The following is a 21,161-nucleotide window of genomic DNA, read 5'->3' as shown; positions in this document are numbered from 1 at the left end:
TGCTCAAGGAATGGACAAATATTCCAACGACAATGAACAATAAAGTATCTTTAGAAGGCTGTATGGTGAAACACTCAGACATTACATAATCACATGTCTACATTTATATGGGGTGTGTGGGTTGTTAGGGGAGAGGTAGTGCAACTGATGAGGGAATGTTGTGCTCCTTCTGGGGTAGTTTTCCACCTTTGGTCCCCACTCTGCACTCAGCTCTGACCTTGGGCTCCTAAAAGCTGTCAGCACACGAGAGCCTCCACACCCTGGGAAACAGCTTTGACTGGCCGGCTAAACCAGGTGAGGGTAGCTGATGGGTCTGAAACCCTCAGTGAGTTTGGAACTTCCCCTGCATGCAAAGACAAGCTCTGGCAGATTGAGTGGACAAGACCAATAGTGTGTCCAACGGTCAAGAACGTGGTTTCTGTTGTTGAGAAGGAATAAAAACATTGCTAGATGGGAATTTCCCGGAGATCTACTTTTCAGCATCAAAGGCAGGAAAATAAGAACAAGATCAGGAGAAGACAAAGTAAAGTGCATGTATAAACATGAAGAAGACTTGCAGAAGGGACCTGGAAAAGAGTTAAGAGCCTCGGACAGAGGGGGGCCACCAGGTGGCGCGTTGGAAGATGGCCGACAATAACATCTCTCTGACCCATACGAGGTACTAAGGGGCTACTATGGGAAGTATGTAGCCTTGCTGAACTCCTCCAGGATGTGGAGGAGAACTGCCCTGCCAGCGGTGTTCACAGTGCACCCCCTGAAACAAGTGATGGGGGTGCCGAACACTTGGCAAAAGGCCCTCGGTGAAGTCAGACCTTCCTGAAGCCGATTCCAATTAGCGCGTGCTGGTTGCTTCAGCTGGAATTATAACTGGAAACATATGATTGGAAACAAAGCTGAAAGCACATAGATCAAGTAAAGCTCGAAGATAAGACTGCTGATTAATAGATCTCTGCGACCAGGAGTGACGGATGGATAAGTAAATCTTCTGATGAATCACCATTAGGAGACTGTATGTTTGGAACGAAGGGGGGGGGGTGGAGGAAAAAACTCTTTTTTTCTTTGCATGATGTGACATTAATAACCCTTCACCCCAGATAGAAACAAGATCGTCGCATTTCTATGAATCACAGGCAGGATTTTAAGAACTATGTGGGACGGAAAGAAGACTGCAGAACGGTGAGAAAGGAAGAAAATTTTTATGACGCAGTTAAAAAATGGCGTCTCGCCATGACAGGTTTACCGAGGAAGAAGGACTGGGGGAGGAGAATCAGGATTGTTTGAAAGAGAAGGAATGTTGGAATGTAAGTTTGACCTGACAGAACCCCCAGACTCATTTGTTATTTGGTAAGCCTGAGAAAAATAAAGGACAGATCGGAGATTAACTTTGTTTATGGAAGCGTTGTACAGAGGCTGTCCCAGATCGATATGATTTTTGGAAAAGTACAAAATCCACATAGAATGCCAGCTGTTATCCTGCTTGTGAAAATCCTCAGAGATTGCAAAGAAAGGAATTTATGATAACAACAAGAAGAGAAAAGAAGTAACAAAGGACTTTCCAGATCAAACTGGAGAGAACTGTCTAATTAATGCAGTAAGATAAGTGATGCTGTTTTGGACTCGAGCTGAGCTTGATGTATGGGTACCCCCAACAAAATTTAAAATTTGGCTGTATAATTTGGAATCAATGTGATAATGTGATGTGATTGGCTTGTTAATAAAAATTATTTTTTTTAAAAAAAAAAAGAGCCTCGGACAGAAGATCACCAGGTTGATGGGCTATATGGAATTGACGGAAATGACTGGCAGAACCCGAGACCAGGGAGAAGAGACGGTGGAAGAATATTGGAAAAAGTTTAAAATCTATATATGGAAATAATGTAAAATTAATGAGTGTTAGAAAAATGTTGGAAGGGAATTATACGGCTTTAGTAGAAATATTTTAAGGAATTAAGTATAAATAAGTATTATAGTATTAATGGAAAATAAGGTTAAAATATGTTAAGATAATTACATGACAGAAAATAGAGAAAGATGGAAAGGATTTGCTGAAACAATTAATAGAAATGGAATACAAAAAGGGAGGTGAGAGGAGGTCGATGAAACAAGGGAATGAAAGAGAGGATATTGAGATGGTATGATGTGTGTGTTTTGAATTGTTTTTTCTTTTGTTTTGTTTAATGTGTTAATGTTAATGTTGCGTTCTGTATTGTTTATATATTGTATTGTATTGTTTTTTCTTTTGCTTTTCTTCTTCTTTTCTTTTTTCTTTTCTTTTCTTCTTTTTGTAAGGTTTAAAAGCAATAAATATTTTTTTTTTTTAAATAAAAAAAAGAACGTAGTTTCTGCATGTGCTGTAGGGGGAAGTGGGGGCCGATGGGGCTTGTCAACTTGGGAAGGTAGCCCATCTAGGAGAAGGAAAACTCTGCTCTTAAACCAGGGGTCAGCAAACTTTTTCAGCAGGGGGCCGGTCCACTGTTCGCCAGATCTTGTGGGGGGCCGGACTATATGGGGGGGGGGGGGAGAAATGAACGAATTCCTATGCCCCACAAATAACCCAGAGATGCATTTTAAATAAAAGGACACAATCTACTCGTGTAAAAACATGCTGATTCCCAGACTGTCTGTGGGCCGGATTTAGAAGGCGATTGGGCTGGATCCGGCCCCGGGCATTAGTTTGCCTACCCATGTCTTAAACCTCTTCTGCCTTGAGGAATATCTTCAGAAGAAGAAAGGGCTAAGGAGTAAATCCTACACAAATCCAGAGAGGAGTTTCTAAAACAGTAGGATGTCGTCTTGCACCATCTTGCTCTGCTTTCCTTTGAACCAGTAGGGTAAACAAACAAACCCCTGCGTTGCAAAATGTGACTCAGCAATATCGAAAGCAACAGAATGGCCAGAAACAATTACAGTATAGAAAACTTTATGGAATAAAGCAAAACATCAGAACTATCAAACTGAAGTCTCTGAAAGTCCTTGAATAAGTCACGGTGCCAGACTTCACCAGACGGAGATCAAGCTTGTAAACCTTTGTATAATTCTTTAGACCAGACCAGTCATCTGGAGAAGCCCAGGACCTTCATACACACTGCCCAGATTTGCGCCTCAGGGAGGTCACTTCAAGTGCTGCTAATGCAGTGGTTTGACCCCCAGAGGCACACTCCATTGTCTCTCGAATCAGATGGATGCCGCTAGCAGCAGCAACCCCCTTTTTATTTACCAATTATACCCAAACCTACAATCTGGAGGAAAAGGAAAGGCAGTGTGATAAAGATACCACCGTAGTGGACTTGAATCTGGGTTCAAAAATAGGCTTCTCTATGAAGATAACCAGGGAGCCTTAGGCAACTCATGACTTACCAGCCTAACCTAAGGTTGCTACAAGGATATGAGTGGAATAATAAAAGCTGTTCTAAATTCTGCAAAGGAAAAATGGGTTACAAAAGAGGATGAGTGATTTTCATAAAGTTAAATCAAAAGCTGGTTTGTTTGGTTTTTTTAAAAAAAAAGTTGAGTGTGTATTTTAAATTGAAATCTGAAATCCTGCTTTTCAAATATTTTAGATTTCTACATTAAACTGAAATTTTAAGAGGCATTTTTTAAAAAAGAAATAAGGAAAGGCCTTGTTTACCAAGTTCATGCAATCACAGTAAGTATTAACTTATTGGAATCAAGTGTTTATGCTTCTTTATTCCTACCAGTTATAGATCCAACAGCATTCATCTTTGGGAATGCTGTAAAAATATTCAAATTTAAAAAAGGAAGAATATGAATTCAAATTCATTTTTAAACAGCATGTTTTAGATGGGGTTTTTGCCCCTCTTCCTCCACCCCAAGTTTGCTTAAGAACTGGGTAAAAAGGATCACGGAAAGGCATTGCAATCCTATGTACATTCATGCGTAAATAGGGATGGGGGGATTCAATTCAGTTTGCACCTACAAATTTGCACTTTTTGAAACACTATGCAATCCAAAAACTAGCCATCATTCAAATTTTCCTCATCTCCAGCCAAGTAATGTGCATAAAAATGCATATACTAGGGTAAAATCTACCTAAAAATGTGCATGTTGGTGAACAATAACATACCAAAATGCATTATATTAGGGGAAATTGCTTTGCAAAAAATAATAATAATGTAGGCATTAGGCAAATTGCATACAATTTAGTGTTTATGACACTAAAAAGCTGAGAAATTTTAATGAGGATTTGTTTTTATTAAAAACTGTAAATTGCTACAGAAATGTGGAGGACTGGATTTATGATAGGGGAAATGAGGAACAGAGAGAAGTGAAATTGTCAGTTCTGTTCATTCCCACTCATAATAATGGCTGACTGTGTTCAACGGGGAAGGTTGGCAGTTCAAATCCCAGCTATGGAGTGAGCTCCCATTGCTCTGTCCCAGCTCCTGCCAACCAAGCAGTTCAAAAGCACGCCAGGGTTAAATAGGTACCACTGTGGCGAGAAGGTAAATGGCATTTCTGAGCACTCTGGTTTCTGTTACGGTGCTCCGTTGCACCAGAAGTGGTTTAGTCCTGCTGGCCACAGGACCCGGAAAGCTGTCTGTGGACAAACACTGGCTCCCTCGGCCTGAAAGTGAGATGAGCGCCACAACCCCATAGTTGTCTTTGACTGGACTTAACCGTCCAGGAGTCCTTTACCTTTTTTGCCTTTACTAGAACGTGTATTTAGGGTGGCAGCCTTAATTCACAGAGAGAGCTAGAGAGACTACTACCTAGGAAACTGCCAGAACCCCATCTATGGTATTCAAAAGACAGTGGACAGGATTGTCGGAAAAGACCTGCCAAGGAAATTAAAGAACTTATTTATGTATGCAACAACGGTGGCAAGAGTCTTGATAGCACAAGAATGGAAGAGTGAGGAAATCCCAACAAAAGAACAGTGGCAAGGGAAATTGATGGACTATGTGGAACTGGAGAAACTGATATACAGACTGCGAGACAAGGACAACTGTGGCTTTAAAGAATGGGAACTTTTTACAAATTACTTTAAAAAACCCACAAAATGAATTCAACTCCTTTGCAGATTTTGAATAAACATACACAAATTTATTATTGTTAACATAATAGATAGATAATTTAAGGATTTTTACAATTTTATAATATGCAGAGAATAATATGTGTTGAAAAACCAGAGAGAGGAGCTGAGGGAAGTCTGGGGGGCGTGGTGGGAGGGAGGGTTTTTCTTGGGGAGGGGGGGAAGGGAAAAAATGGGGGGGGGAATGAAGATGATATGTTTTTGATAATTTGTGATGTGGAAATTCTTAATAAAAACTATTTCAAAAACAAAAGACAGTGTAAAGTACTATTACTGCATTGGACTGGACTCCAAAGAGCAGTTCTTAGCAAGGGACGACAGCCACCGGCACAAGAGTCCATTCAGCACTGTAAAAGGCAGGCCCTGTAGCCAGGGGTGGTGCCCTTCAGGTGTCATTTGACTACAATTTCCATCAGCCCCAGCCCCAGCCAGTGGTCAAGAAGGATGGGATCTGTAGTCCAGCCACATCTGGAAGGCACAACTTTGGCTACCCCAGTTCTATAGCACTCCTCATGCTTCCGCCTGTTCAAGCAGCCATGACCAACAAAAGGTTCCCCACCTTTTCATACAATAAATGGCCTTGTGGGCAGACATGGATGTGGGATACGGAAGACACGCTGAGTTCAAATCCCTCTCAACGCTGTTACTTGACACAGTCAAGCAGAATAAGCTTTTGGCACCAGCCGGTGGATCGCTCCCTCAGGCCTCTCCATCCAGCCTCTCTTGAAAAAAGGCAATGAACAGTTCTCAAAACTTCATTCAGAACACAGACAAACAACAATACCGGGAATCTTCTCTGCCTGGAAGGCAGGCCAAGCGCAAGCCGAATTTGGGAAGAAAGTTTTATTTAATTTTTGACTGCAAAAATTAGCTTAGAATAAAAGAACTAAAAATGGTGAGTCGTTTCATCCCAGCATTCACCACAGAGGGAGGCTCCAGTAAATATAGAGCAGGCAGTGTTGAAAATTCTCTTTTTGACTTCCTCCCCTTTCCTAAAAGGAGAGGAAGTGGTCCCAGGACTTCCAGAATGCTGTATGCAGGCGGAAAGTCAGAACACGTGTTTTGCATCTGAATGGTCTGAGGTTCAGTCCGTGTCACAGGCAGAACTGAGCTAGCCTGACCAGTGGTCTGCCTCTGTATGAGGCTAATTCCCATGTTGCTGTTAGGTTGCTTGTACAATTAAAGATGTCAGCAGCCAGAATTCTTCCAAAGGCTCCTACCTGTTCAACAATCTGTCATCTGAAAGACGCAACTAAACTGTACAGATGCAACACAAAAAGATAGCCAAGTGTCTGTTAAGGAGCAAAAAGATGTAATAAATGCCAATCACGTTTGTTACCCGGAGACAGTGAAGCACAAAGAGATTCCTAGAGTAAAATAAACACGTCAGGTTAATTAAATTAAGATTTACTCCCATCAGTTTTTCTTCCGTTCCCGATTCTCTTACCTATCCCATCATTAAACGACAGCTCAGATTCTTACATGGAAAAATAACCCAACAATACAGTTTTATTAAGTCTTGCTCTCCCCCTTGTCAAGCGGCTTGGATTTATCGCGCCTTCGCTTAGCTCCAAATAGCTTTTGCATTCACTTTGCACTAAACATTTGCCAGAAGTACCCTTTTCGCCTCACAAACACATTTCAAAAGTGCATTTGAAATGCTATTTTTAAAAACGTTTCTAAATGCCCCAGCAAACAAAATGCCTTTCAAGACCAGCCCACGAACGAAGCTCACGAACGGGGGAAACTGCTCAGCTGACAAAACACGCCACTTAATTTTTTATGCTGCTAAATTAATTGCCGCAGTTAGAGATGCTGGATCTGTCACTAAGATATAAGGAAACCAATTTCTCCACAAATGCATTAAAAGACCTTTCCGGGGCACTTTTCTGCACAAATGAAATCACACTGGCAAGAAGATGTAACAAAACAAATGGGGGCGGGGGGAAGAAGACGATGAAATGCAAGTGGTTAATATGTTATACCATCAGGTTCCCCCTCCCCATCCCTGCTTTTTCCTTGTCTGCAGATGAATAAATGGGGGGTTGCTAATGAAATACAACCCACTTTTTAAATGTAATATGCCAGTGGTAGGGAACATGAGGGCCAAGGGCCAAATATGGCTCTCTAGGCCTCTTCTATCAGGCCCTTGAGGGCCACACCCCTCTCTCACTGGCTTTGTGCAACACACAATCATCTCACGCCTGTTGTTGTTGTTGTTGTTTAGTTGTTTAGTCATGTCCGACTCTTCGTGACCCCATGGACCAGAACACGCCAGGCACTCCTGTCTTCCACTGCCTCCCGCAGTTTGGTCAAACTCATGCTGGTAGCTTCGAGAACACTGTCCAACCATCTTGTCCTCTGTCATCCCCTTCTCCTTGTGCCCTCCATCTTTCCCAACATCAGGGTCTTTTCCAGGGAGTCTTCTCTTCTCATGAGGTGGCCAAAGTATTGGAGTCTCAGCTTCAGGATTTGTCCTTCCAGTCAGCACTCAGGGCTGATTTCCTTCAGAATGGAGAGGTTTGATCTTCTTGCAGTCCATGGGACTCTCAAGAGTCTCCTCCAGACCATAATTCAAAAGCATCAATTCTTCGGCGATCAGCCTTCTTTATGGTCCAGCTCTCACTTCCATACATCACTACTGGGAAAACCATAGCTTTTACTATACGGACCTTTGTCGGCAAGGTGATGTCTCTGCTTTTTAAGATGCTGTCTAGGTTTGTCATCGCTTTTCTCCCAAGAAGCAGGCATCTTTTAATTTTGTGCCTGCTGTCACCATCTGCAGTGATCACGCTTTTACCTGGTTGGAATGGATCCTTGATCTACGATAATACCTCTGGTTTGCCTGGATGTAAAATGGGGTGCGGGATCCACTTTTGCCACACCCACCATTGGCACATGGCCCTCAGAAGGTTGCTTACAGGGAAATATGGCCCTTATGTGGGAAACTGTTCCCTGATCTAGATGAATGGCACAGTAAAACTGGAGGGGACAGGGCTATATCTCAAGTAGGGATGTTGGAGAATTATGAGAGAAGCAGAAACAGGAGTAGAAATGGCCAACGTACGTGCATTCAATCCAGCAAATGCAAGCGCTATTTCCGTTATTGTTGCGTTAAGTTGGCAAACCATTATCTCCTCCACCCCATCCCATGTAGCATTGCGCTTCCTTTCCACTGAAACGAATAGGGTGGAATAATGCAGTGACAGTGTAATTTACGTAATTCATATAATAAAATGCATAAGTTACGTCACAGCAGACAGCAAGATGGATAATGCCATTTCTGGTGGAAGACGAACTGCAGTGGAACAGAAACAATGCCACGTGTGACAAACACAGGCCAGAATGGAAAACGATCCCAAGAGTAGGGTTGCAATAAAAAAGACCCCAAAATTGTTGAGCCACATTTTTTCAATTGACTTGTCTTTTGCCTCCCCCAGATGTCAATTCGGCCTTTGAAATCCCAGTAATGTCAGAGGCAATCCAAACGTATGGCAGCCTTACCCAAGAGATGTACAATTCTTGTGAAATGGATGAGAAATGGACCTAGGCAGGGCTGGATAGGAAAAATAAGAAGCATACATGGGGAGGTCAAGGAGTTCCCTGTGAAGAGGGATTGCTTGTTAAGCCACTCTGGGAATTGTAGCTTTGTGAGGGGATTAGGGATTTTCTAATAACTTTCAGCACCTGTAAGAAACTAGATTTCCCTAAGATGTACAAATTGGAATCTGATGTATTTTGGAAATGTGAAGAAGCAGAAGGAACATTCTTCCATATGTGGTGGGCATGCACAATAGTTAAAGCGTAATGGTAAATGATATATAACGAGATATTTTTAAAAACAACAACAAGAGGATCAAATATAAAAAGATGAATGGAAAAACTTTGTGGAGTATTTGGAAAATAATTGTAAAAATGTGAAAACGTTAGCAGGATTAAGGTAAATTCAACAGTATAATATAAACTAAAGGAACAATAAAGGGAAAGGAGAACTTATATGGATATATAAGAATATGCAGGAATGATGGGAAAATCAAAGGAACCAGGGAAGGTGAAGAAGGGAAGTCGTAAATGATTGTTTTATTATAAAGTAAGATATGAATGAGGGAATTGTTGAATTCAATGTGCATGTGGTGTTGGAAATTGTAATAATGAAAAAATATTTTTAAAAACTTTTTATAAAACTAGATTCCTCAGGATTCTTTGGGGGAAGCCATGATCGTTTAAAATGGCACAATACTGCTTTAAAGGTATGGTGTAAATGAGACCTTAATCTCAAAAGCACGGAGAGATTCTACAAGCTGTGATGGCCGTGTTCTGCCTCTATGGTCTGAGGCAGTGGTGCCATACCCTCCAACGTTCCTCAGATGAAAATAGGGACACATTTTGATCTTTGACCCCCCCCTTCTGCCCCTCGCTGCTTCCATTTTGCCCTGTTTATTGTATTTTCAATTTAATAATAATAATAATGCACAAAAAGTTGCATTTATATTCATTTTGTACTCATGTTCCCACAAAATACTGATTTCTGTATGCGTTGCACAATTTGGAGAAGGGTGCAATCTGATGGGTAACCGTGTCCCGATCTGCATGTAAGCCTGGGAACTGCAGATGGGGTCCGTTCACTCTGAAACATACACTGAGCAAAATTCTCCTCCTTTCCAACTTGGAACTATGCAAATGATAAACTATAATCCTCTCCTCCCAGCAACAATTTCTGCACAGTCCCTGTTAACCAGAAAGCAACATCCAAGTGGGGAAACAAATTAACAGCTTGAAACAATTAATATATATATATATAAACTTCTCCACAAAAAGATACAAAGCGACTTCACAGAGTTTTATATGCCGCATAAATTAGGGCACGATGTTTTTCATTTATACAAACCGAGGTGCTTGCTTTCCCCTTTTTTCCAGATTTATTGCTTTGGAGCATTAAAATGTCTGAAACAGTTTACATACACCATCACAGTGGGAATTTGCTTGGGGATAAGGAAGCTTGTAATTGCAATTCTAAAACTAGCCCTGTAAGCTTGGAGTAGTGTTTAAAAACATTTTAAGGGCTTTATAAAGCTATAAAGTGCCTTGCAACAAACCTAAAAGTAATATATCTTTAAAAAGAAAGGGAAAAGGAAACTAATCTCCCAACAAACTGCGGACATGGGATCACACGCCACTGATTATTGCAATGCAAGGTTCTCATAAATGGCACAGTGGAAATGAAATATAATTTTTGAGAGGGATTAAGGAAATTATCTCCAAAATAGGGAGAGAAGAAATGAATTCGGGCAGGAGAGAGAAGGAATGATTTCTGGCTTGCTGGGTGGTTCCTAATACTTTTTCTCAGAAGCTTAAGGAGACCGTGGCCTGCAGTACCGGGACATTCCAGCTCACTTTCTATTTAGGAGCATGCCAAGGTATCACACATCACACTTTGCAGGGGCCTCGTTATACAGAACAAATAGAAAGCTCCTCCACATAGGAAACAGCAGGCAAATTGTTACATGTGATTATCATTATTATTACATTTCTATCCCACCCTTCCTCCCAAAAGAGCCCAGGAAGGGTGGGTGGGCAAACGACAAAGGATAATAAAATAACTACATCGGAAAAACAATTCCAATACAGATGGAGACTAGGAAAGACCTTGACTTAAAAAAAAGATCGTTGGAAAAGGAAGGTCTTCAATGGGTGACATAAAAAGGCAGCAGAGATAGCACAAGTATGATGTTCAAGGGGAGGGAATAGTTAAAGCTATGGTTTTTCCAGTAGTGATGTATGGAAGTGAGAGCTGGACCATAAAGAAGGCTGATCGCCGAAGAATTGATGCTTTTGAATTATGGTGCTGGAGGAGACTCTTGAGAGTCCCATGGACTGCAAGAAGATCAAACCTCTCCATTCTGAAGGAAATCAGCCCTGAGTGCTCACTGGAAGGACAAATCCTGAAGTTGAGGCTCCAATACTTTGGCCACCTCATGAGAAGAGAAGACACCCTGGAAAAGACCCTGATGTTGGGAAAGACTGAGGGCAAAGGAGGAGGGGATGACAGAGGACGAGATGGTTGGACAGTGTTCTCGAAGCTACCAGCATGAGTTTGACCAAACTGCGGGAGGCAGTGGAAGACAGGAGTGCCTGGCATGCTCTGGTCCATGGGGTCACAAAGAGTCGGACACGACTAAACGACTAAACAACAACAACCATGTTCAAGGGGAGGGAATCCCACAAAATAGGGGCATTATACACCTGATGCCTGCCTCTGGGAGGAAAGGGACTTCCTGATCAGATGGTATCTGCAGGAGGCCCTCGCTTGCAGAGCACAGTGATGGGTTGAGTATATAAAGGGTGAGATTGTCTTTCAGGTTTCCTGGTCCAAGCTGTAATGGGTGTGAGACTATACCCCTTTTGTTTCATGTAGACCACAGCTCCACGACAGGGGACTAGTTTACCAGGAACCAGCATTTCTCGGCATTGTGTCCACACGGGCTCTTTTCAGTGCCAGACCTTATAAAGGTAAAGGGACCTCTGACCATTAGGTCCAGTCGTTGACAACTCTGGGGTTGCGGTGCTCATCTCGCTCTATAGGCCAAGGGAGCCGGCGTTTGTCCACAGACAGCTTCTGGGTCATGTGGCTAGCATAACTAAGCCGCTTCTGGAGAATCAGAGCAGCACACGGAAACACAGTTTACCTTCCCACCGGAACGGTACCTATTTATCTACTTGCACTTTGACGTACTTTCGAACTGCTAGGTGGGCAGGAGCAGGGACTGAGCAACAGGAGCTCACCCGGTCGCGGGGATTCGAACCAACAACCTTCCGATCAGCAAGCCCTAGGCTCAGTGGTTTAGACCACAGCACCACCCGTGTCCCCCCAGACCTTATACTACCCATAAAATACTCTTCTAAATACTGTTGAGGAAACAGAAGGCAAATTGTCACATGTGGTGGCCTCACAAATAGCTTTTTTTGCTTTGTGTGTACCATACCCACCAACATTTCTCTGATGAAAATAGGGATGTCCTATTCAACAACAACAACAACAATAACAATTTTATTATTTATAGCCCACCCATCTGACTGGGTTGCCCAAGCCACTCAGGGCAGTTTTCAACACATAAAAACATAATAAAACATTGAACTTAATTAAAAAAAAAGACTTCCCTACACAGGGCTGCCTTCAGGTGTCTTCTAAAGGTTGTATATTTATCTCCTTGGCTCAGGGGTTGCATAACCAACAATTCTCTGAGGAAAAAAGGGACACACTAAGGAAATGTGGGACATTCCGGCTTCTGTAAATCCAGGACTGTCCCTGAAAAATAGGGACACCTGGAGGGTCTGGTATACTCCATGTATATGGAGAAGTATCATGGGTCAGCATGTGCCTTGTGTCTAAATGGCCAGAGCTTCAACCCCTGATGTCTCATAAGAGCCCTGTTGTATTAGACCAAAGGTCCATCAAGTCCAACAATCTGTTCTCACAGTGACCAACTAGATGACTATGGGACTAAGCAGAACATCAGCAACCTTCTTCCCACAATTTCTCTAGTTAAAAAGAATTATCAAGAAGCAAGGCTGGGGAAGGGAGATCTGCCCACGAGAACGAGACCGCATCAAATACCATTTCATACCTGCTGTTGCACACAAGCGTGATGCTAGAATAAAAAAAAGAAATTCCTAATTCCATCCCTCTCCCCAAACAACTCACCAATTTTCCTGACAGCGGGTAGATTATCTAGAAAGACTTAAGCTCTAAATCATTTTCTCAATCCTCAAATTCTAAATTCTGCAGCCACCTCCCATGTTAATACTTTAACAGGAAATAATTATGGGCCAGTTTCCTGAATTCGCTTGATGTGATTTTAATGGCCAGAAAAAAACCCCCAACCTATTTTGGAGACGGATTCTCTCGAAGCTGATTGCATCCACGACAAAACACAAACCGGCTTATTTGTCAAAAGTATTCTAAAGCAATACAGGACTTTTCATACGTTGGTGATATAAATATATTATTTGGGGCGGGGGGGGGAGAGATTGGACAATTACCAGTTTTTCAAATTGGATTTAACAACTCCTGCTCCCACTCCTCTCTCTTTACAGTACAAAGCACCACATTGTAACAGAGAGAAACAGAGAGAACAGAGGCTGGCTGGCTGAGGGGGGAAATGTGTTTTTACTTACTTGTGTTTTCATAGGTTTTGCAACACCTTATTAAAGTTGAAAGCTACATGTATAAAATTACTGGTGGCACTTGCCTAATCCACTGAAGTTGTATTTCATTACAGTGCCTCCTGTACCAAAAAACATTTTTTATTTAAAAAATCCAGTATTATTTGCCATGGCCTTTCCGCACATTGGATTTCCCCAATTTCTGCATTCCAAGAAAATATCCATCCACCACATATGCATGCTTCTGTACCTTTTCGCCAACTGCTGACAGTAAATTACAATAAAATAAACTTCTCAGCAGACCAGCTGTCGTTAAGAGAGGTTTGAAGGAGAGAGAGATTTCCCTTTAGAGCTACCTCCCTGTTTTAATAAATCTGGTGGCCATAAGATGGGCATTTGGGGTTCTTAGAGGCCGATATTACCAGCGAGAGACTCTACAGTGGTACCTTGGTTCTCAAACGCCTTGGTACTCAAACGCCGAAAACCTGGAAGTAAGTGTTCTGGTTTTCGAACGTTTTTCGGAAGCCGAACATCCGATGCGGTGGTCGGCTATTGTTTCCGGGGCACCTGCACCAGTCAGAAGCTGCGCCTTAGTTTTCGAACATTTCGGAAGTCAAACAGACTTCCAGAACAGATTAACTTCTGGAAGCTTTGTTTTTTGCTGTTTATTTTGCGTTTTTGTTTTTGAGGCTTTTTCGGTTAATTTGTTTTGCGACTGCGTGGAACCCAGTTCAGTTACTGATTGATTGATTGATTGATTGATTGTGTGACTGCAGAAATGGATAAAAGTCCCCCATCCAAACAATGACTATCATCAGTTCAGGTAAAAAAATTAATTAATTTTTATTTTTATCATCTACATTACTGCTTTATTTAGTTTATAGTACAGTACATTGTTTATTGCTTTCTTTTTATGAATCAATGGTCTCATTAGATAGTAAAATTCATGTTAAACTGCTGTTTTAGGGGTTGCTTTTAAAAGTCTGGAACAGATTAATCCGTTCTGCATTACTTTCTATGGGAAAGCACGCCTTGGTTTGGAACGCTTTGGTTTTGGAACGAACTTCCGGAATGGATTAAGTTTGAGAACCAAGGTACCACTGTATTGTGATATCGCTTTCAGAACAATAAACTGTGTTCAAGAGAGGCCACACTGTCACAGTGACTTCAAATCTCACACTGGATGCAATGGTGTATCTGCGGGAGCCTTAGATTCAAAGCTCCTCCTCTCTCACAGAATGTCAGGGTTGTGGGGTCTGTGGAGGTCATCCAGGGCAGCCCCTAAATCATGACAGGATCTATGATGCATGCAGCTACAGGGGTTGCCAACCTGCATGAACTAGAGGCACATTTAGCTGTTTGAGGGAGTGCTGGGGGCGCCAGTCATAAAATGGCTGCCACAGGTACATACCTTCCAACATTTATCCAATGAAAATAGGCGCGTCCCGTTTCATCATAATAATTTTGCTATTTATACCCCACACATCTTACTGGGTTGCCCTAGCCCAGGCTTCCTCAACCTTGGCCCTCCAGATGTTTTGAGACTACAATTCCCACCATCCCTGATCACTGGGTCCTGCTAGCTAGGGATCATGGGAGTTGTAGGCCAAAACATATGGAGGGCCGAGGTCGAGGAAGCCTGCCCTAGCCTCTCTGGGCAGCTTCCAACATAATAAAACATTTTAAAAAAACCTTCCCTGTACAGGATTGCCTTCATTCAGACGGCTCTTGGGTCGGATAACACCATTCCCTCCAGTGAAAATAGGGACATCCTACCATACCCTCCAACATTTCTCCAAAGAAAATAGGGGTGTCCTATGGAAAAACAGGACATTTTGGGATCGAATTAGAAACCGGGACGGCTTCTCTAAATCAGGGGCATCCCTGGAAAATAGGGATGCTTGGAGAGTCTGTAGGCAGGGGCACGGCAGATCACGCAATTAGCAAGAGGACAATCATGGCGACATAACTGCTTTTTCATACAGTGGTACCTTGGGTTACAGACGCTTCAGGTTACAGACACTTCAGGTTACAGACTCCACTTACCCAGAAATAGTATCTCGGGTTAAGAACTTTGCTTCAGGATGAGCAAAGAAATCGTGTGGCGGCGGCGCAGTGGCAGTGGGAGGCCCCATTAGCTAAAGTGGTGCTTCAGGTTAAGAACAGTTTCAGGTTAAGAACGGACCTCCAGAACGAATTAAGTTCTTAACCCGAGGTACCACTGTATGAGAAAAAGCTTAACCTACTGAATTTCTGTCTAGAAAGTAAGACAGAAGCTGGAAGCATGCATTAAAGGAGAGAGGAAAACAACTGCCTTTTAAGACCCTCATTTTAATTTTTTCAGTTTGTATTCTGTTTTAGCCAATTCACATTTAGCTGCTGTGCCGTTCCTTAGTTGGTTCAGTAGCCGCACAGTTGTGTGCATGTTTGGTGTAATCTCTGGAAAGACAACATGGGCTAGCAGCATCTCACAGGCACCCAAGCTTGCAAAAAGGCACAGACATTTTACAGGCCATAAAAGTGGCCCCGTGAACCAGCTACATCTCCTGGCTTGTAGCATTTTAAGAGACCACTGTCTGCACATCTTAAAACAAGCAGGGCCACAGTCCACTCAGAGTTAAGACCTTCAATTTCCCATTGACTTCACTGGGGAAACAGAAGCACACACAATCGTTTCTGCTGAAATCTGCGGGACTTTAGTGTGCTTCATGTTGGCTAGATTTCCCCCCGTGGCCAAATAATCTATCAAATGATTAGAAGCCGACTTTGCTCTAGCAAAGCCTTTCCTTCATCAAATCTTGAGCACAAAGGGGGTTGTTTACGATGCTTCAACTAGTCCTAATAGCAGCCCAAAATAAAGATACATATTTGGAATCAATCTATTTAGCTTAAATCTTTTAAGCTTTAAAACAGATTATCTAGGGGAGACAATAGCCCAAGACATCCCACAGACTCAGAGCCAATTTACAGTACATTGTCCAATTAAGGTATTATTGCTGCAAGTAATATCCATAGAAACATAATACAGGAATGTGTTAGGTATATGAATTGCTTCCCTGCTGGCCTGTTCGCTCTAAAATCAAATCCAGAAGCCTGCAAAGCACAGACTGGTTGAGGATTCAATTCGGGCTTTTGCTCTATTTGCACATTATAGTGCCATTGGTATTCACTCACAGAGGTCATATACACAAGCAGTCCCATGGCCAAAAACTGGAGTGGGAAACCTTTTTCAGCTCAAGGACCACTTCCCTATGAGCAGGCTTCCAGAGCCCCACATAGCAATGTTGGGTAGGACCAGATGTAAAACGTGGGAATAGCAATGGACGAGCCTCTAACCCAGGGGTCGGCAAGGTTTCCCTCACCTGGACCGGTTCATTCCAGCAGAGATGCCTCCGTGGGCCGGGTCGTGAGTGTGCGCAGCCGCAATTTCTGGCACCTGTGCCTGAGCAGACATGCTTTCCAGTGTCAGTGTCTGTGCAGATGCGATTTTCTGCTCTCCCAGACTTCCACCCTACCAGTCCCGATAGATACTAGCCTCCAATGACTGGAGAGTCGTTCTTTTATAGCTTGGACCGGTTACTTTAGCACATTGGCACCTGCCCTGTGGAACGTATGGACCAGTGAGGTCAGACAGGCATCAACGACTGGATACATTTCATCAGATGCTGAAAATTTTCCTCTTCTGTCAGTCTCCCCCCCCCCCCCCCGAGATGTTTCCCAAGCATTGTTTTTAATCTGATTTTATTTTTATTATTCTACACTGCTATTGCATTATTTGGATATTTGGTGGTTTATAACACCTTCAAATAAACAAAGAACTCTGTGCAGACAGTGCAGAATAAGTGATCAGTACAACTGCAACAAATGTGTTTTCATGAACCAGACTGGGTGTTGATTCCGAAGAAAGTAGGGTAGAAACTTCGGGTTCTTAACAAGTTCTTATCGAAGTAGACCCAAGTTAGTCATGCACGTTCATTTCAATAAGTCTACTTTGTGAGTGTGACTAAGGCAATTATGACCCTTAGTTTAGAATCAGGAGCAAAACGCCAGATTTATTTCTGCTGTATGGATGTAGCCATTAGAACAGTCGTAGCTAAAAAAAACACACCCTCATTTCCTGATTCATTCTTCCTACACTCTGAAAACTGCTGTCCTCTCTTTCTATAATTATTATTATTATTATTATTATTATTATTATTAGTATTAGTATTAGTATTAGTATTATTAGTATTAGTATTATTATTATTTTATTTATTTATTTATTCCATGCCCATCTGGCTGGGTTTCCCCAGCCACTCTGGGCGGATCCCAACAGAATATTAAAAATGCGATAAAACATCAAACATTTAAAACTTCCCTAAACAGAGCTGCCTTCAGATGTCTTCTAAAAGTCAGATAGTTGTTTATATCCTTGACATCTGATGGGAGGGCGTTCCACAGGGTGGGCGCCACTACCGAGAAGGCCCTCTGCTTGTTTCCCTGTAACCTCACTTCTCACAGGGAGGGAACCAGCAGAAGACCCTCAGAGCTGGACCTCAGTGTCCGCGCTGAACGATGGGGGTGGAGATGCTCCTTCAGGTATAACCAAACCAAAGATGCGGTCTAACTAGTTGAGGTACTCTGCATCATAACCTAATTCATGAAACTGTGGCTCTGTTTAAGACTAAGGCCCCTTCTGTATGATACATTTAAGGATGTAACATACTATTTCAAACAGTCATGGTTTCCCCTAAAGTATCCTAGGAACTGTAGTTTGTTAAAGGTGCTGAGAATTGCTAGGAGATCTCTATTCCCTTTATAAAGGTATGGTTCTCAGAGTGGAATAACTTTCTATCCCTCTTCCCAGAGAACTCTAGGAATTGCAGCTCTGTGGGGAGAATGCGGGCCTCTTAACAACTCTAAGGACCCTTAAGAAACTACTGTTCCCAGAATACTTTGCAAAATGCCATAGTCGATTAAAGCGGTATGATACTGCTTTACATGTACAGGGGATGCTCGGGTCGCGAACGTGATCCGTGCCGAAGGCATGTTTGCAACCCACAGCGCCGCATCTGCGCATGTGCAGGTCGCAATTCGGCGCTTCTGCACATGTGCAAAGAGCGATTTAGTGCTTCTGCACATGCGCAAGCACCGAAACCCGGAAGTAACCCATGTTGGTACTTCCGGGTTTGGCGTGGTGCGCAACCCAAAAACGCACAACCTGAAGCGTCTGTAACCCGAGGTATGACTGTATAGTGCAGATAGGGCCTAACAATCTCAGTCTGGCAAATTGTGGTTTGTCACAGGGATGGGGGACCTGTGGCCCTCAATATGACTCCAACTCCCATCAGCGCCCCGGACAGCATGGCCAATGGTCAGAGTTGAGAGGAGTTATGTGTCCAGAAACAAATGTAGTGTCATTAGGCTCCCGAACCCTAAATTAACATTTACTGTACAAGTGACTGGTTTCCCACCTGGCTCAAAAATAAGAGACACAAATGAAAAGAGCGGAAAACATGAAATGGCTGAATGGCATTCTTGGACGCATACTGCTCAGCCCAAGAGAGCCACGCATTAAACGGATTCTCCTGCTCCATGACAACAAGCTCTAGTCATCAAGTGTTGAAAAGGATGATCTCCCGAGTGAGTATAAAAATAGAAAACGTCAGGGATCAGCAGGGGGTCAACGTTCTACAGGGGGGAAAGGACCAACCTGGCTACATAATCACAGTCTTTCATGTCCTGGAGCAGAATAATTCAATCTGAGCTCTCATCCTGCGGTCTGATTTTCTTGTACAGAAAAGTTGCCGTCATCAGCAAACTATTCATAATGCTGTATTAGGAGCGCATTATGCAGCAGCAGGAATGCAACAGGCAGCGCACTTCGCTTATAACATCTGTGGTTAAAGTGGACAAAACACAATGAAAGCAGAAGGGAATAGAATTAGGGGCCTCAATTGTGTAATAGCTACTTAAATTCTGAAGGCTGTTTTTTTTAATGCCTACCTGGAAATCACACACAATAACCCTTTAGTCCCAGATCTGCAACATTCAAGCACCCTCTTGCGTTTTCTAGTTCCTGAGGACATGGACTCTAATCTGGATTGTATGGTATTTCCGCCATACATGTCAGATTTCAGAAAATTTAGAGAATATGTACAAAGTGTAACAGAAAGGATTAACTCTCTGTCCAGCTGACTGTCAGCACTGGGAAGGGGCAGATTGGTTTGAGTATTGAGTATTGAGTATTGTAGCAGTGAGAGCCATAAATTAAATTAAGGGTTGTACCAATGTTAGATCTACTCAGAGTAGACCCATTGGAATGCGTAAGCATGAGTAGCTTAGATGCATTAGTGCTAATGGGTCTACTCTGAATAGGACAAACATTGGCTACAACCCTGTTGACAAAAAAAAGTACCGTATTTTTTGCTCTATAAGACTCACTTTTTCTCTCCTAAAAAGTAAGGGGAAATGTGTATGAGTCTTATGGAGCGAATGCAGGCTGCGCAGCTATCACAGAAGCCAGAACAGCAAGAGGGATTGCTGCTTTTACTGCGCAGCGATCCCTCTTGCTGTTCTGGCTTCTGAGATTCAGAATATATTTTTTTCTTGTTTTCCTCCTCCAAAAATTAGGTGCGTCTTGTGGTCTGGTGCGTCTTATAGAGAGAAAAATACAGTTCTCTCTCTCTCTTGGGCTGCCAAGTATGAGTATTATTTTACTTATTTCATTTAGGATAGCTATAAATATAGTTATATTTATAACATACATATAAACATCATATCACAAACCATAATATAAAACACAACATTAAAAGGGAATTTTAACAGCTCCTTAAAACACTCTTCCAAACACTGCTGCTGAGAATTCAACATCATCCTGTTATCAAACTACAAAAACCTAGATAACCAAAAACGTCTTCCATGTCTGAAGGCCAACAATGAGGCCAACAGAAATATCTCTAGGGGGAGAGAAGAACATAAGAAGAGCCTACTGGATCCGGCCAATGGCCCGTCTGGTCCAGCACCCGATTTTCACAGTGGCTAACCAGTTGCCCATTCCATAGTAGAACTATGCCACACAAGAAGCTCCCAAGCTTCTTCTGCACTCCAGTGCAGCTGTACCAAAGATATCATTCCAGAGTTGGGAGCTGACCATGGAGAAAGCTATTACACATACACATCTCGATGGCAGCTGCCAACGGAAACAGCAGGCCGATCTTGAGATCAAGTGTGCCAATAGTGGAGAAGGAAGCAAAATAACCTGCCTGTACTTTTTCCAGACCATGCACTGATGTTCACATTCAGGTTAGACTGCTCTTGAAATTTGGCAGTATTGAAGATCTTATTGACTAGGGGCGTAAGATCTGTGGCCCTCCAGATATTGTGGGACTACAACTCCCATCATTCTTGTACATGGGCTATGCTTCTTAGAGCTGATGGAAACTGCAGTCCAACAAAATCTGGAGGGTGTTAGCCACCCCTGTTGTAGACCATTACACTATCGTATTGGTTTACAGCTGCCATGCAGAAAGAACGCAAACTCAGCTTCTTCTGCACTCCAGTGCAGCAGTACCAAACACATGAATCTTCTCCTGACAGGGGAAGGGGGATAAACTGGGTTAAATTCTCATTTAAAGATGAACCTACCTAATTCTCACTTCCCACAACAGTATGCGAACCAAAACAAAAGCATCCTTCGAATTCTTCTCTGAATTTTACAACGCCAGCACTCCAGCCAGGTAAAGTGTGCAAAGATGCCTATATTAAGGGCATATTGTGCATAAAATGTCATAGGATAGTGGAAATGACATTCAGAACTACATTGTATTCAGTTAAATCGCTTGCAAACATTCAGATTAAAATATGGATGCAATTTTCATGAGGACTTCATTTTTGAAACAAAACAAAATCCCAAACAGATGCTAGAGAAGTAAACTTTAAGACTACAAAAATGAGGAACTTGGAG

The 21,161-nt window shown here is 42.5% G+C and overlaps 1 protein-coding gene and 1 long non-coding RNA gene across 5 annotated transcripts in view; one reads left to right on the top strand and one right to left on the bottom strand.

Annotated features, from left to right (window-relative positions):
• The window catches only part of PKNOX2 (PBX/knotted 1 homeobox 2), a 434,276-nt gene that overhangs the window by 385,777 nt on the left and 27,338 nt on the right, over positions 1 to 21,161 (bottom strand). The window contains exon 1 of one of the 4 annotated variants that reach the window (XM_080982487.1): positions 18,909 to 19,063. The exons of the other annotated variants lie outside the window; for them this stretch is intronic. The gene's annotated coding sequence lies outside the window, so the exon portion shown is untranslated. Of the gene's footprint in view, positions 1 to 18,908; positions 19,064 to 21,161 lie in introns of those variants that run through there. 4 annotated transcript variants of the gene reach the window in all.
• LOC308463895 overlaps positions 19,643 to 21,161 on the top strand; it is a 288,783-nt gene continuing 287,264 nt past the window's right edge. Inside the window, exon 1 of the long non-coding RNA XR_013979797.1 lies at positions 19,643 to 19,871. This is a non-coding gene — a long non-coding RNA (uncharacterized lncRNA). The remainder of the gene's footprint in view (positions 19,872 to 21,161) is intronic.

Source organism: Podarcis pityusensis (assembly GCF_964106645.2).
Source record: "Podarcis pityusensis genome assembly, chromosome: 15".
Taxonomy (NCBI): Eukaryota; Metazoa; Chordata; class Lepidosauria; order Squamata; family Lacertidae; genus Podarcis; species Podarcis pityusensis.
This window is presented reverse-complemented; position numbering and strand designations above follow the sequence as displayed.